This window comes from Micropterus salmoides, unplaced genomic scaffold (assembly GCF_014851395.1).
Source record: "Micropterus salmoides isolate LMB-PRFRI ecotype aquatic unplaced genomic scaffold, ASM1485139v1 Ms_hic_scaffold_1, whole genome shotgun sequence".
NCBI classification, from domain to species: Eukaryota; Metazoa; Chordata; class Actinopteri; order Centrarchiformes; family Centrarchidae; genus Micropterus; species Micropterus salmoides.
In genome coordinates this window covers 1,852,800-1,858,913 of record NW_024040040.1, presented here as the reverse complement: position 1 = coordinate 1,858,913, position 6,114 = coordinate 1,852,800, and the positions used below count along the sequence as shown (strand labels likewise).

Below are 6,114 nucleotides of genomic sequence, written 5' to 3'. Positions count from 1 at the left end.
GAAATCTGGCTTAAAATTTTAAATAACATTTTCCAATTTTCCAAACTTTTCCAAAGTTTAGTTTTGGTATTTTTATTAAAATATTTTTACCGTGCAAAAAACACTCCTAAGGTACACTTGTACTGTCCACGTCAACCCATTTAGTTTGCAACAACTTCCAGTCTGTTTTCCACCCCCACTTTGGACTCTAGTGTTACTTGCAGTAAGAGTTCCAGCTTGTTGTTGGCCCATGCAAAAAACACCGGTTCTTCATCTGTAACATGTTATTCTTTCAAAGCTTTCAAAGCCTATGAACATACTGAATTTGCCACATGCACACAACCTCCACCACACATTAAGTAAACAAGATAAGCGAACAATATTCATTATTAACAACTTCAGTAAAACAGAGCATCCTGGCTCAGACTAAATCTACATCTGTCCACTGCAGAGGCACGTTCCATAACCTGGAGGAGGAACTAGTATAAATGACTATAGTGTTATATAAAAATAACATAACAGCCCTTATGGTAGGTTTTAGACTTTACTCACCCACTATGCTTATAAATCATTTAAGGGCGTACGCATATCATGATCTGAATATCTGAGTGACAGACTCTTTTCTGGTGATGGAGGAAGGAGTGGTGTGCTGCTTGTCCTGACAGTCCAGCATTTATATGAGCAATGAGTGGTGGTGGGTGACTGGGGCCAGCCTTGCTACTATCATCAGTCCTCAAACCTGCACAGGTTCAGATCCTCCAGGTCATGGGAAGAGTACAAGGGAGAAAAACTGAGTGACTGAGTTTTATTTTACCTTACACAGCTACGAACAGTGCAGAACACTTTTTCTGGTGGTTCATCGAATTAAATAGAAATACAGAAAAGACCTGGAAGAAGAACAAACAACGTCCTGGAGGTCTAAACTGTTCAGAGGCAAATCAACACAGTTACCAGAGTGAAGTGGACAAGGCCTTACAGAGTCCAAAAGGACACCTGGACTTGTTCCTCCGCTTCCTTTTGTAACTTTCACTGCAGACCAATCAGAATCTCCTACGAGAACTGCAGACACAGATAGGAAGTTGCCCAAAAAATCAGGTAGCAGTCGAGTACATCAAGAAGAAGATCGAAGAGACTCCCTCTGTAGAGAAAAGCATCAATCTGTTCCACTGTCTGAATGAACTGAATGATCGTTCTCTAGTGGATCAGATCCAACAGTCCCTGAGTTCAGAAAAACTGAAAAAACTCTCTCCTGCTCAGTGGTCAGCTCTGGTCTTCATCTTACTGTCATCAGAAAAAGATCTGGATGTGTTTGACCTGAAGAAATATTCTGCTTCAGAGGAGGCTCTTCTGAGGCTGCTGCCAGTGGTCAAAGCCTCCAAGAAAGCTCTGCAAGTGGAATTTCTTTATCAATGAATACTTTGCTAGGGGACAGCCCTACCGTACATTGTATCACCAAAATAGCACAAAAGCACAAATGTCATTTATCTTTTTTTTTTATCACTGTCTATATGTCAGACTCATTGGCTGTGACCTCTCAGAGAGAAGCTGTGAAGCTCTGTCCTCAGTTCTCAGCACCCAGTCTAGTCTGAGAGAGCTGGACCTCAGTAACAACAACTTGCAGGATTCAGGAGTTCACACTGTACACTGGAAACCCTGAGGTCAGATTAAGTTACACTTTGTTGTAAAACTCTTGACACATTTCTTTAACTCAGCTGTCTATTTGGTTTAAACAGATTATCTGTAATTGCACAATATTTCCATCCAAATTCTATTTTTTTTTATCTTTTAATCATTTAGCATCATATACTGTAAAGGATGAAATATGAGTTCTGGCTTAGATGGAGAACCTCATTTATGTTTTGATATCTGGTGATTTTACTTACTTGATATCTGTGTATGCCGGATTCAGTGATCATTTATTGTCACATCTGCACCAGTTTAGGATAAAAAAAATCAAGTATTTTATACTGTAATGAGATTACATGATATCATCAAAATATCCAGCCTCAAAATTTTAACACAAATGTCCTATTTTTCATTATTTTACCTCTAGACTGAGTTGGTGTAACCTCTCAGAGAGAAGCTGTGAAGCTATGTCCTCAGTTTTAAGCTCTCAGTACTCAAGATTGAGAGAACTGGACCTAGGCAACAACAATCTGCAGGATTTGGGAATGTCACTTCTCGCCGCTGGACTGGACAGTCCACACTGTACACTGGAATGTCTCAGGTCAGATCTAGTTACAGTTTATCGTAGTTTATTTGAGATATTTTTCTAAATGTTGATGTCTATTACATTTTAACAGCTCATCTCATGTCAGGAACTCATTTGACAGGATTATTTGTTCTTCTTGTTCATTATTTACTCTCCAGACTGAGTCTGTGTAACCTCTCAGAGAGTAGCTGTGAAGCTCTGTCCTCAGTTCTCAGCTCCAAGTCCTCTAGTCTGAGAAAGCTGGACCTGAGTAACAACAACCTGCAGGATTCAGGAGTGAAGCTGCTGTGTGCTGGGCTGAAAATTCCACCCTGCACACTAGCAACTCTGAGGTCAGGATTTATTAAACCACTAGTGCAGTTCCCCACCAAAACGGATTGGAACTATCCAATTGTGTGTCCTATTGCTGATTATATTGAAATATCATTGAAATATCAATGCTGATGATTGAGTGATTGAATGAATGATTTGAGGCGTGAATACACCAACCACATGAAATCAATTAACACCCTATTTTACACAGATAACTACAGTAATATTTACAGTTAATATTTTCTAATTTCAAGTATAATGGGGGCTGCATTTAAAATAAAATTCACAAGAGACAGCGTTTCATAAAGATGCATATGGGAAAGGCTGCCGTGCAAGCTGTCAACTGCTCGTAAGTTGAAAAAGAGAATGGGTCTTTGTTATCTGACCATCACGCACGTCATTTAGTGTCAGGATTCCAATCAGTGCACACAGGAGGGAGCCCAAACGCAAGACACTAGAGACCCAACGTTAGTTAAGGATTTTAATCCAAATCCAAAAAACAAGCAATAAGGCTTACAAGTAGCTGAGACAGGTACATCCAAAATGATTGAACGGGTAGTTCCAAGAACAGATGGAACACACATCACACTACACATGACAATGACCAGACGGGGAGTGAAGAGAAACACCAAACATATATACACAGGGGCTAACGAGCAGGGCAGGAGCAACACAGGTGACAGGTATCAGGACTAACAAGGCAGCTAGTCACTCTGATAGAGAAGGTGTTTTTGGTTAATGAAGTCTATTTCGCAGAAAAACTGGTCAAATATTTCTGTGTAGGTGGTCTCCAAGGAGAACATCTCAGGAACAAACATAATAATTGCTTGTTGGTAATAACTGATGCAGTTTAGACCAATATCTGCATGTTAAATGAACTTTCTGTAAGTCTGAGAAATTTCCTTTTTCCTCTCACCCAGATTCAAAATCGGTTTCACCTCTGTACGGAGAAAGGTCAAGGACATTTAGCCTAGCTTAGCACCAAGTCTAAAAGCAGAGGGAATTGCTAGCCTAGCTGCATAAAAACATAACAAATAAACCAATAACTCAAAAGCAGTTACATTTAGTCAAGAATGTGCCGTAAAGTGACAACCACAGGTCAAGACTTTTGGGCCCGATGTTTTGGTGGATGCAACTTTTAATGCGGGTATTTAGCAAACAGCGCATGTTCTTGAAGTAATGTTGGCAATCCCATGTGGAGCAGGTGGTGACACAGGAGAATGGAGAGAGACTCTGGGTCTTTGCTGGAGTTCCTTCAGGGCTGAAGAAGTTATAGCAAATCGTTGCTGTGTTATCCCACCACCAACACTAATGTTCCAGCTCCTTTTACAGATATTCTTGGACTAGAATTATCATATCACAGCAGGATATGAATTTGAGAGTAATTATCCCCAAACCTGCAGAAAAGATCCCATGAAATGATACTGTCTCTATCAGAAAAAGGTTTGTGTTCGTTATCAGATATTTTGCTCCTCTTTTACACACCACAACATCTTATGGGTCACTCTCAGTGTACGAGGAGAGTGGCAAAGGTGAAGATGACCAGGGAGAAGCAGCCCAGATGGACATATTGTGTATATGTGAGGATATATAAAGAGGAATGTAATGTCCATGTTTGATGCTGAAAGAGGATGTGCTGGTCTGACCCCCCATCCACCTTTCAGGCTGGAGCCTGCTGGAGTCTGATGGTTGAGACCCGGTCTGAGGAAGTGTAAGTGTGTTTTTCATTTGATTCATGAAAACAAAGCAGCACACATTCAACCATCTTCAGACTGTGACATCACTCATTCAAAGCTCTGATGTCACCATCAAAGTGTCAATCAATGAACAGATGATAGATCAATAACTGCAGCTGGATTGTGTCTCGTTCTCTCCATCAGATTCCTGTGAACTCACACTCGACACAAACACAGTAAACAGAGAGATCAAACTGTCTGACAACAACAGGAAGGCAACACATGTGTGGAAGGAGCAGACATATCCTGATCATCCAGACAGGTTTGACTGCTGGCAGCTGCTGTGTAGAGATGGTCTGACTGGTCGCTGTTACTGGGAGGTTGAGAGGAGAGGAGGAGTTAAAATATCATTGAGTTACAGAGGAATCAGAAGGAGAGGAGAGAGTAAAGACTGTGTGTTTGGAATGAATGATCGGTCCTGGACTCTGGACTGCTCTGATGATGGTTACTCTGTCTGGCATAATAAGAGAAGAACATCCATCTCCTCCTCCTCCTTCTCCTCTGGTAGAGTAGCAGTGTATGTGGACTGTCCTGCTGGCTCTCTGTCCTTCTACAGAGTCTCCTCTGACACACTGATCCACCTCCACACCTTCAACACCACATTCACTGAACCTCTTTATCCTGGCTTTAGGTTCTGGTTGTTTGGTTCCTCAGTGTGTCTGAGTTCTGTGCAGGAGGGAGAGTCTCCTCCTGGTAGAGAACAGATCAGTTGAGTCTGTACAGGATCACAGAAATCTTTCAGCTTCTTGTAATAAATCCATCAATGAACTTTGTACAAAGTGATTCAAAGTGATTGAACAGATTCCTCATTTCCATGTAAACTTCTTCCACTTCCAGTCCTTTAAAGATGGAAGCTCTGATCATTAAATGGTGGAAATGCCGTTGACTTATACTTTCTGTCATGTGTTGCTTTGAATTCTTGCTCTTGTTTAGGGCTGCAACTAATGATTATTTTCATAGTAGACTGATCTGTTAATTATTTATTTGATTAGTTGACTCGTCCCGATTATTTTTGTCACCCCCTAACCCTAATTAAACTGTTTAACTCATTAAATATCTTTCAAGTGAATTACTGATCTCTAACACACAGCCTAACTAGCTAACATGAACACTTGTATCAACACCAGCGTTCTCTTAGCCAGCATCATCTCTGAGACGTCAAAATCAAGAATGCAAAGAACTATAGAGGCCAGGCTTCATCACCCAAAACATTAACCTCACAATCTGATTTATTGCCAAGTAGGTTTTAACTTTAAACTTTTAAACAAAGATTTTTGCTTTGTTTTGGAACTATATAAAATGAAAGCACATTAAAAGCAATTGCTATAACCACAACTGTCAATGTAATGTCTATTTACAATAATAAAGCAACAGTTCAGTTTCATACTATTTCTATAGTTTAGTTTTCCAAAGTGCAAAGTTTTATAAATTGAGAATGTTCTGGAGCCGACTGCACCAACAGGGCTTATGCCTGGTCTGAAGGTAAGTAGGTCTTATCCCAGCATTATAACCACCATCTAGGCTTAAGTCTTCTCATACTGCCCACCTTACCTTACACACTAGCATCTGCTAACCCCCCATTTTACCCTCCCTCGGCCAGGCGCCCCTCACCAGTCTCGCCTTCACTCAGGCATTTGATTCTATCAGTTGCTTTCATTGACCATAATCTCTTCCTGCCTCCACAGGTCCTGCCACTGGGCCGAGGGAGCTCTGTTCACCGCTAGGTTCCGCTCAGCTCGTACAGCTTCTTCTTGCTCCAGAGAACTTACAGCTGTCGAGTTTGCAATTGCTTTTTCCCTCTGTCGTGACATAATTGTTCATTTTTCCCCATCGCAGGGCGGATGACTATCTTTCAATCATCTCAGACTCGGCTTG

The 6,114-nt window shown here is 41.0% G+C and overlaps 1 pseudogene; it reads left to right on the top strand.

Moving 5' to 3' along the window:
* Positions 1-3,214: 3,214 nt before the first annotated feature.
* LOC119912274 lies at positions 3,215-5,128 on the top strand (annotated as a pseudogene).
* The last annotated feature ends 986 nt before the right edge of the window (positions 5,129-6,114 follow it).